The 11560-nt window shown below is 29.2% G+C and overlaps 1 non-coding gene across 1 annotated transcript; it reads left to right on the top strand.

The window, feature by feature from the left end:
* Positions 1 to 5416: 5416 nt before the first annotated feature.
* TRNAL-CAG (transfer RNA leucine (anticodon CAG)) lies at positions 5417 to 5499 on the top strand. The gene has a single exon. It is a non-coding gene; the product is annotated as a tRNA-Leu (tRNA).
* The last annotated feature ends 6061 nt before the right edge of the window (positions 5500 to 11560 follow it).

Here is an 11560-nt window from a genome sequence, read left to right on the forward strand (position 1 = left end):
TCTTCGAGAATAGCCAAATCAGAACACCATCTTCTTCCGCAAGGTTTGGAGGCGTCCAACCAGAAAACAGTTTAGCCAATTTGGAAGAATTCCCTGTCGGGCAGAATATGTTTTAATTTGTTCTTTACACATTATTTGTGAAACCATTAATTTTTCTTACTATGTATAGAGCGTGTTCGTAATAGAGAGAGTTAAACTGCCAACTTCGAATGGCTCGTGACTGCAGCGGCGCCGGCTGGAGGGTCGACTTTTATTTCTGTAGTGGTTCCACGAAATGAAATTTGAGCCCTTACCATGGTTAGATAGGGTGGTAACCTCTAAATAAACCCCCTCCCCTCATTTCAGACAAATGACCATACATTAAAAAAAAATTAAGGCTTGTTCGGTGAGTAAGGCACTAATCTAAAGTTTGGCCTTAAGTAGAACGTTTTTTTATTATCGTGTAAAAGATGGAGCGATCCGGCCTCCGGAGACTAATTGGGTTCATCAAACCTCATTTAATAGGGGACCTAAACATTCCATGGACTGAGGAAAAAATCCGGTGGTTAAGCATTTTAAATATACTTTATCAATACAATAGTTAATAATACTATTATATATTATGGAAGTTAAATTTTATATAAACATATAAATTCTTTCAAGGAAAAAATATGTCCGGAGTTACTTAGGCTTAGTATTATAAATATTGTCTGATTAGATTAAAATAAGTATGCTGTGTGGCTAGCAACCCAATGAAGTTGGGCAGCACAACTTTGTATTTTTAATAAAGTTTTTCCCTAAGATCGTCCTTGAGACCGATTCGGCCGAAACGTAGGACTGTTGATGATGTAATAAAGAGTATCGAGACTTAACATGGATACCAATTGGTTTATTTAAAAGATAATTTTATATATTTTTACTCAAAAAAAGGTGCTGAGAAATTTGTTTTGCACAAAAAGGGTACCACGAAGATAAACGCATGGGAACCGCTTTCATAAGGTGTTGCTTGAAGGCTAATTCAAATGATTGAGCTAAATCAAAAGCATTTGCTTCAATCTTAACAAGCCTGTTTTCCCCAATATGCAGTGCAAACGGCGTTCCACTTAGCAGCACCATAAGTACATGGTCCAGTTGATATGCTTGTCAAGCTTCCCATTTGTCAAGCATGCTTGATCGTATAAATCTATTACTTACTTTTATTATTTTTACCTAAGCAATTATTTATTTTTTATTGAACTATTACATTCTGCCACACTCAAGGGCAATAGGTATTAGGGATGTAAACATACAATCATACCATGTATACATACATATTAACTAAAAAATAAATATATTGAAACAATTGAGTACAAACTATGCAAAAAATAAATTAAATAAATAGATAAAAATAAAATTATATATACACATAATAAATAAACAAAGACAAATAAGTTAAATAATATACTGTAACAAAACAACTGGTGTGAAGAATTTAAAAAAAAGTAAATATAATCACTTTAACAATTTATTTACTATTATTTCTTTAGCAACTTTTTATTTATTCTGTAATAATAATAATAATAATAATGAAGGCCTAACAAAACCGAAAGTTCGACGCGGATGTCACCAATCGCTCTCTACATACATCCTTCCAGTGATGCCCCTCCAAACCCAATTTTACTAAATCAGTTTTAACGGAATCCTCCCATCTACGTTTCGGTTTACCAATTGGACGATTACCCGTCGGTTCAGTGTTTATTAACATTTTAGTGATCCGCTCGTTACTAAACACAACAACCTTATACATCTTATACGCCACAATGCTATAACTTCAATTATATCTACCGGGTATAGGTCCCGTCATTCGGTGTTGTGTAGTCTTCTAAATTCTCTTGTAAATTCATCCTTTTTCGGTCCGAATATTTTACGTAATACTCTATTTTCGAAAACCTTAGGGCGCTGTTCATCCCTTAGTGTAAAGAGGCCACGTCTCCCATAAAGAACAGTGGGAAGGATAATAGTTATGTAAATTCCTATTATTTATTCTTTAGCTTCTTAAGATGGTATGTATAATTAAAATTAGCAATATACATATCGTCCTTTAATGTAGCAGAATGCCTTATTTGTTATTATATATTAAAAAAAATTTAATCTGTTTAATTGTAATAATATTAAATAACACCACATATAAACGACTAGATCCATCTCAAAAATTTAAAATCTTTAATTATGATATCGTTCATTTTATAATTTACCAGATATAGCTATGATTTTAAAAACGAAACTCATAAATCCACAAACGTTTAAAGCCCATGGTCCAGTTCCTCAAAGGAATAATATTACGTAATATTCTCAGGAAAGGAAAATGGCTTCATGATCTGACTCAATAGTAATTTGGAGCTGTGCCAAGTGGGACATTTCCGCTAGAAATGCTATTATACATTTTAACACATATAAATTTGTGAATTATACAAATATAAGATTATCTATACACATTTTATTTTAGAAACTTGAAGCTTTCGTTTTGGAATCTTCAATAATTTAAAATGACGAATTAATAGTTGACATCGGATATACATAAATGAGAAGATAGTTAAGAGTACGGTTAGTCAATAACTCAAAAAAGTAAAAACTTTAGTGTCAACGTTTCGGCCAGAATTTCAGGCATTCATCAAGGGCGACTTGGTGTGGAACCCCAAAATACAAGTTATAGTGTTATTGGCTGACATGTGCTTGATACCCTATCAAGCGATGGTACAACAGCCTGGAAGAAATAAAGGCAGTTATTTCACCCCAATTTTTTATTACTTTAACGAAAACTATGTATAAATACTACTCTAAATTGACGAGTCTGCAAAGTATAGTGAGGTGAAATAAAACATAGCGGCTGTTCCAAAAAGTTTTTTTAAAAAAATAATTTTTCATTCCGAGCTCCATATCTTTAAAAATGCCAGCAACACTAAAAATTCTAATAGAACATAATTTAAAAAAGAGTACATTTTCTAAAATATGAGCTCCAATAGAGCAATTTACGTTCAATAGTTCTTGAGATATAGTTTTTTAAAAACCAACATTTCATTTTTAAAAAATGTACTGAAAAAGCAGAAGTTAGTGAATTTATTTTGATAAATCTATATCTCAAAAACCATTCAACGTACAGATATCTATTAGCACTCAAATTAAAGCTATTTAAAATATATTAACTAACTACTTATTTTTCAGTGTATACTTTACGAAATGTTGCAATTTAAAAAGCTATTTTTCTATTGAACTATTGAACTTTTCAAAAAGCTATATTTCGGGAACTATAGAACGCAAATAGCTCTCTTCGGGCTCATTTTTTAGTAAATTTACTCTACTTTAAATGATGTTCTCTTACTTTGTCTAGTGCTGTTGGCAATTTTAAAGATATAGGGCTTTGAATGAAAAAAAAAATTTTAACGCTTTGAAACAGCCACCATTTTGTATTCTCCCTACCTATACTTGGCAGACTCATAAATTTTTACTAGTAATTATACATAGTTTTCATTAAAGTGATCAAAAATTGGAGTGATATAACTGCTTTTTTTCTCCTCTTGGGCTCTTGCACTATGAAGGCCTGAAATTTTGGCCGAAACGTTGACAGTGTCAACTTGACACTAATGAATATTGCTTATTTGAGTTCAGCACTGACCGCACTCCCAACCATCTCTTCACTTATGAATTTAAGTTCGTATTTTTTTTTTTTATTAATTATTATTTTATATGATAAGTATTTTTAATGATTTAAAATGTTTTTTTTTTTTTTTAATAGGAGAATATTTGCAAATCACGTTTAAAAATTAACAAGGTCCAAATGTCTGAATGAAAGCATGTGTTGCAATTTAAACATTTTATAGACACTGCTTACATATCTTATATTATAAATATCTTCTTACCTACATAATAATATATTTCATCTTTCACTGTTATCAATCTGCTACTGCCTAATTTCATGATTATCAATAAATTATTTTGTATTATTCAATTCAATATTTTGTATAATTTCAAATTTGTTTGAATACTACTTCTTTTCAATTTTATGTTTCTATAAATGTTGGTTGTTATCTCTTTTGTTCTATAGCCCTGATGAAGACCTGAAACGCAGGTCGAAAAGTCGGCATAAATTAATATTTTTTTATTTATTTATGTTTTGCACCCCCTCTCCACCGACCACCTTCTCCAATCAGTAATCAACGGTCAACTATCTACACCTCATTATAAACTTTTTAAATTGATAGCAAAGGTCTCAATGGTTCTTAAGATTATTTTCTATTGCATATTAATAATAAAAGCAACTTTAAAAACAAATAATAAAAGCAAACAGAGCTCTGTCACTAATTGTCGTAATTTCTTAAGACTTCTGCTTGGCAAACGCATATAAATTTATTTCATGCTTTCATTAATTCTTCAAAACGCCGAGATAAAAAAAGGACAAAAAAATTATTAGTGTGGGAGAAAAAGAGTAGGCATATGTTACTTCATAGGCACCTGTCAAACACTAATTCAATTCAACTATTTATTATCCGACCTTTCGCCCCAATTTACAAGACCTCATCGGGGATAAAAAAAAATACAACAAAAAAATTAAAAAACATATTGATATTGCAGGATAATAAGATAACAACCAAGTAAACTCAGGCGAGGTTAAAAATTATGCAAATGAAGAAAAAAATATATAAAAATGAACAAAAAAAAAATAATATGTACAACAACAAGAATATACAAAGAAGAAATAACACAGAGTGAAGAAGAAACGTCAGCGAATAAATAGTTGAAAAATATTTTTTGTTCCTTTTTGACCGCCCTCCCAACCATCCTTCATATTCAGTTACGGTAAATAATTTGTATTTATAATACGAATAAAATAAAATTTTGGATTATACGAATCTTTAATAATAAAACCACCAACTTTGAGAAAGACATTTAATTTTTTCTATAAATTCACTGATTACTTTATCTACATACTGATATACTGTATACATAAAGTAAACGCTAAAATATACAATATACAATAACTAAATGTCTTATAGTGCCGTAAATATCTGTAATTCTGGAATCTTGAGTTTGTACATTCATATTTTATAAATTGTGTCCGTTTATAGAGGAATGAAAAGTCATGAAAAGAAATAAAATTGGTTTCTGCAACCTGATTAGAGCGGTTCCGTAATAGAGAGGTTTAAATGCTTTAAAAATTTTTTTTGGCATGGAATTTAATAAAAACTGTTCGTTTATTGGGGGTTCCGCTATAGAGAGATGTTTGTTTAGTACCATTGTATGCGCCTCGTCTCCTGAAGTTTATTAATTGGATAAAAATTAACAAGTATTTAAGAACAATAACGGTAACTGATTATTTATTATTTATTTTTTAAAATAAATAAAATGTTTATGAAAATATCTTTTTGTATTCATTTTTTTTAAATACAGGAAACTGATAACAGTCAGGATGGCCGAGCGGTCTAAGGCGCTGCGTTCAGGTCGCAGTCCACTCTGTGGGCGTGGGTTCGAATCCCACTTCTGACAGGAACTTTTTTCATTAATTTTTAAATTGAAATATTAACATTTATTTGAGGATTTGAGAACTACAGTGAACCAACCCAATTATGTATTATTACTTTTTTTCAAATTGCGATAGACCGGTTTTAAAACTGAATCTCACTTATTTTTTCAAATTGATCAGCAAATAATTTTCAAAAAAAATAATTTTTATCACACTGAACACTGAATCAAATTTCTAGATGTCCTAAAATCCTTAATATTTAGCTAATTAATTTAATGAAGGATATAATATAATTTAATGAATGTTTTGCCTAAACGGTGGATCCTAGCGAAACATTTGAAGTATAAAAAATTTGAAAAACATTAAACTCTACGTCGAATTACTACCATAAATCAATAATTCAGTGAATTAGTATATTGTAAATCGTCACTACAGTCGTAAAAAAAAAAAAAAAGGTTTTAAGATTGATACGTATGCGTCCCTTGTGTGTGGAGAGGCGTAGGTACTAGTTGCTTGTAACTATTTTTCTACAGGAAAATAAAAAAATTAAAGATTGAATAAAACTGCAGTCTTAAAACATTTTTTCCCCTATATATTCTAAATATAGAAGTATATATGAATGTACAAACTCAAGATTCCAGAATTACAGGTGTTTACGCCACTATAAGACATTTAGTTTTTGCATAAGGTATATTTTAGCGTTTAGTTATATCAGTGTGAACTAGTGAATATACTAGGTTACATTAAGAGAACTCACATTAGATATTTATCTTTCATCCCTTAAATTAATTCAGGTTTAAGCTATATTATGTTCATGTATTACATCATGATATAGATTTTTTTTTTTTTTGGGGAAGGGTATAAAAAAAATCTTTATCATGTTCATTCATATAAATAATATAATATTATCAACAAAGTCTAATAAACACACAATTAGTAAAGCTGTACACTTTATAATGGCTATCCTTACGTAACAGATTACGTAACAATTAATTACATTGCCCCAATTGAAAATATCACCTAAGTTTTACAGTTAAGATTCATCTATCCGTAAGTTTATATAAACCCTGAGTTATACCAGCTGAGACCTCATAGCTAGGCCGTTCATGAACATGTGTTTAGGCGAGCAACGATTTTTCGGTGGTGTCTTGAATAATTCGATGAAAATTTGAAATATATATGTTTTAGCTGTATAAAAAATTCGTTATATATTAAGAAATAGACAGACTAAACATATTTTGTCAATATTTTGAGCTTAAATTGTTATATAAGCACAGATGGACAGACTAAGTACATTTCATAAAATGATTTTCATGAATTTTTTTAATTTATTTATTGATATTTACAACTGTACATAAATTCATCAAGTAAAATGGAGGAAATCATAATAGTATGGTACAAGCATGTAGAGAAACTACCCATTGGTAGCAGTCTAAAAACATTTTTACAATATAAGGTCTCGAGGCCAACTTCTTTTCAGACGCCTCGGAGGATTATCCGGAATAAAAGAGGAAACAAGATTAGAAACTAATGCGTTACTTCTCCATAAAATTTTCGTTCATTTGATACCTCATCCTTCAACATCCATCGCCCCAGAGAGCCGATGAGATCTTAAGTACAATATATATATATATATTGTGTGTAATGTGTGTTGAGTGTGTGTGTGTGTGTGTGTAAATTATATTTATAATTTAAATTCGAGCACTCCTAACAGCACACCTAGCGGTCCCAAGGTGAACTATCATAAGAAGGTTATAAGAAATGTTTTATTTTCAAATGATTAGCTTTTGTTTATAATAGTAACTTTGTGAAGATCCATTCAATTACTTGTAATAGTTCACTATTATATCCATTAAAACAGTGTGGGACTTTTATTTTATGCTATTGTTTTAGGTAAATAGAATAGTATTTCAACTTTGATGTATTTTAGTTAGTACTTCTGTTATAGCTCTGTAACCTTTGATTTATAATAAACTATTGTTTATCAATCGTCTAACTATCTACTATCTTCAGAATTACATATACATATATTTATATAATAAGTTCCATAACTGGATAATTTTGTTAAGCATAAAATGCACTTTGTTTGTACATAACTTTAATACGTGGTAAGACTTTTTGAGACATTTTTCATAACACATGTTCATAGACGTACAGTTATTTACTTACATATTGGGAGCATAAAGAACGAGTAAATAAATAAAATCTTATTATTTTAAAAAATCTATATTGAAATTTACAACTGTACATAATGATACATCCAGTAAATTTGATAGATAGTAATACAAGGGAGAGAAACTACCCATTGGTAGCACTCTAAAATTAAATCTTAGAAATTACTTTTACGACTATAAACATTTAACTTTCACGTGTTATTATAATTTTATGAGAAAGCAATTCACTAAAAGATTCAGGTACGGGCGAGTTTACTATAGAGGTACTTTCTTAAGTACCGTACTTGATCTGAAGTTCTGATGGAGCCCATAACAAACGATAAGAAAATGGAAATATGAGGCCAGGAGTTTGGAAGTTTTGTCACTTAGACACTTGCCCGAAGCAAGATGGATTAAAGGTTTATGAAATTATAAAACGAGATTAAAGCCTTTACTAAGGTTTCACTTTGAAGGCTAATAGAACTGGAGCTGATCCCAACGTATCCCTTTTAAGTCGCAATTTTTAGCCATTGTATTATTTATGTAATAGTTATATTAATATAATATTTGTTATAAAGAAATTTATAATATCAATTATAATAAAAAATAACCATGTTGATCCATATAAATATCTCAACTCTTACAGCTCTAACGTTTCAGCCATTCTTGCCATTCTCAAGGATACCAAAAATATAACTTAGTCAATTAACCTATAAGAGATAATTAAATTAGGGATCACTATTCACCAATTAACTAACCTTCATCATTTGTGTGTCAACTGCCTATTTTTATCCACTAATTAACTTGTTATAATTTTATTCAATTTGCAATATCTATTACAGTCTTATCGCTTATAAATTATAAATTTATATCAATTATAATAAAAAAATATCCATTTAGATCCATATAAATATCTCAATTCTTACAGCTCTAGCGTTTCGGCCATTCTTGCTATTCTCAAGGATACCTATTAATTTAGGATACCAATTACAATATTAACCATTAAAAAATATTCTTAAAAACAGTCTGAATTATGAATTGTCCACACCTTATTTAAAATATCACAGCTACTATAGATTTTTTAAAAAGGTTGTAGGCTATTTTGCCTAAATTAAAAATATACCTTAGTCAATTTACCTATAAAAAATAATTACATTAAGGAAACACTATGGAACAATTAATTAACCTTCATCATATTGTGCTAAATTACTTATTTTTATCCACTACTTAACTTATTATAATTTTATTTAATTTGCAATATCTATTACAGTCTTATCAATTATAAATTGTTAAACATAGCTCACATTTGGTTTGGCATATTCTCATTATATTTCAAATTTTATAGTAGTTAATTTATTAAATTAACTACTAAGTTTAGTATTAAAAAATCAACTAATCTATTACTACTTTTATCAATTATATGACATATATCTTACGAGTTTATATTCTTATGTATATAATATGATAATTAGTTGTATTTTGTATTATAGATGTGTTTTATTTATGTTAAAGAAGGGAATAATAAGGGAAAAAAGAGGAAAGTCACATTGTGCTGGAAGAGAAAATATGAAATGAAAAAAAAAAGGATATTATTAAATTTATATTTACTATTATTTAATATCAGATCGACCTGGTGGGCCTCGCATGGTTAATGTAAGAGGTAAATTTTTTTTTAACAATTTATTAAGGGGGGGATATAGTCTCATACAAAAGACAACCCTAACTATATACAACGTCGTAAATTAAAAAAATTAAGATAAAATAAATAGATTAAAATAATAATTCTTAATAAAAGATAAAATTAAAGATAAATAAAAGTTGAGATTTGATGGGTTTTATTTTAATCCTTCAATTACAACACCATTCTTCGTGGGCTGTGATATGGGATTGGAGAATTCGGGATTCAATCAAAGGGTTATTATTAACTGCAAGCACACATGTGTCATCGGCATACGCTGTAAGCATAGTGTTAGGATTGGTTGGGATATCAGATATTAATTTACTTAATATTAAAACCTTAATTATTCTTAACAATGAAAATCGGCTAATAAAGAATATACTTCATAGAGAATTGTTTCTTTGTATTAAGATCTTTCATTCATATTTCCAGTGAGGACACTTAATCCATTAACACCCTGAATAATAATAATTAATTGAATTAACCACCTCATTACAGTTTCTCATTTAACTTTGCGATTGTAATTTATTTTAAAACTAAATTCTTAAAAATTGCGACTCACCCAATAATGCCGAAGAAGATTAGGTAAGTATGTAATTTGATTAGACAACTAAATTAGCGATTTTCATTATGGGGAGTATTTTTCATTCAAGGATTACTTAACGTTTAAAGGAAATATTGGATTAAGCTCACTCTTTAGTCGTGTGCAGGAAGCGAAGCCCGTATAAATATGTATGAGCTCTCTTTGCATGAACTTTTTAGCAAGAGATAAGGTCTTAATGTATAGTTTGCGTACAGTTAGGCAGCCAAACTAATTTATAGCCAGTAATCACACTTTAGCGAACTCAAACCGATAACTACGGAAAGTATTGAAAATAGGTCGAGTCACGTGGTAATTTTTAAATATATGATGAGATTGGGGTTACTGTCAGTGTAGAGCACAAATAAGTAAAAACCAATGTTTTGGTCAGAACCAAGTCTACCAAGAACAAAAAACAAGATAACAACTATAAGGATTAAATGGAGTTACAGAAAAACAAAAAACATAAGAAGATAACAAATAATATAGGTACAGAAGTAGTATTGGAGAAAATACACAGTGTAAGAGTGTTGAAGCAGTATATAATAATAATATACAGGGAAAATAGTAATATAATAAAATTAAGGATGGAAAAATAAATTTGTATTATAATAAATACAAATACAAAGTTGGAAATAATATATAAATAAATACCTATATGGATATATTTTTTTTAAATTATTTCAATTTTAAATAACTTCCAAATTTGTAAATATACTTAATTAGTAGATTTTCAGATCTTATTATTTTATTTTTTCATTCTTAATTTTATTATAACTATTTTCCCTGTATATTATTTATTACCAGTGATTCCGATATTAATTATCGATATATAAATAAAATTTAAATATTTTATTTAAAAATTATCAGTTTTTCACTAATGAAATATTGAAATTTTCTTTTATTGTCGCTGCCAAACAGAAATATATATTAGGATGTTTTGACTTTTAGAAAGTCCATTTTTGAATTAAATATTATTTGTTAATGCCCATGATGTAAATTGGAAATTCTTATTTTTTTTTCTCACCCTTCTATTAAGTTTATTATTTCAAACAAAAACATCTGTATACATAATGAACATAAATGTCCTTTCTTTGCCTGAAGGTAGGTACCTTCTTGCTATAAGATAGGTTGTGGGACCCACTGTGTGCAGTGGAGCATTGTGGTGCTTACTCGCCGTTTGCGTTGTCAGGAGTGCTTTAGGCTTCTGTCTGTTTAGGGTTCTGTCTGAACTCCTTCCCTGGACGAGCACGTCTTGATGTGACGTCGGCCTATGAACTACGGAACAGATAGTACAAGAGCCGGGAAGAAAAAAAGGCAGTTATCACACCCCAATTTTTGATTACTTTAATGAAAACTATGTATAATTACTAGTCAAAACTGACGAGTCTGGCAAGTGTAGGTAGGGGGAATAAAAAATGACGGCTGTTTCAAAACCTTAAAAAAACATTAATTTTTCATTCGGAGCTCTATATCTTAAAAACTACCAAAAACACTATAAAATCTAAGAGAAAATTGTTAGATGTTTTGATGAATGATTTGCTATATGATTATTTTATAATTAATTTAATTTTTAATTTGTTAAATTTTGGATAGTTAAATATCGATATTTTAGTGCCGATATAATATAGATTTAGATCTTGTTAACAAATATCTATGTAGATATGTTACTC

Source organism: Halyomorpha halys, unplaced genomic scaffold (genome assembly GCF_000696795.3).
Source record: "Halyomorpha halys isolate HHAL.00 unplaced genomic scaffold, Hhal_1.1 Scaffold658.1, whole genome shotgun sequence".
NCBI classification, from domain to species: Eukaryota; Metazoa; Arthropoda; class Insecta; order Hemiptera; family Pentatomidae; genus Halyomorpha; species Halyomorpha halys.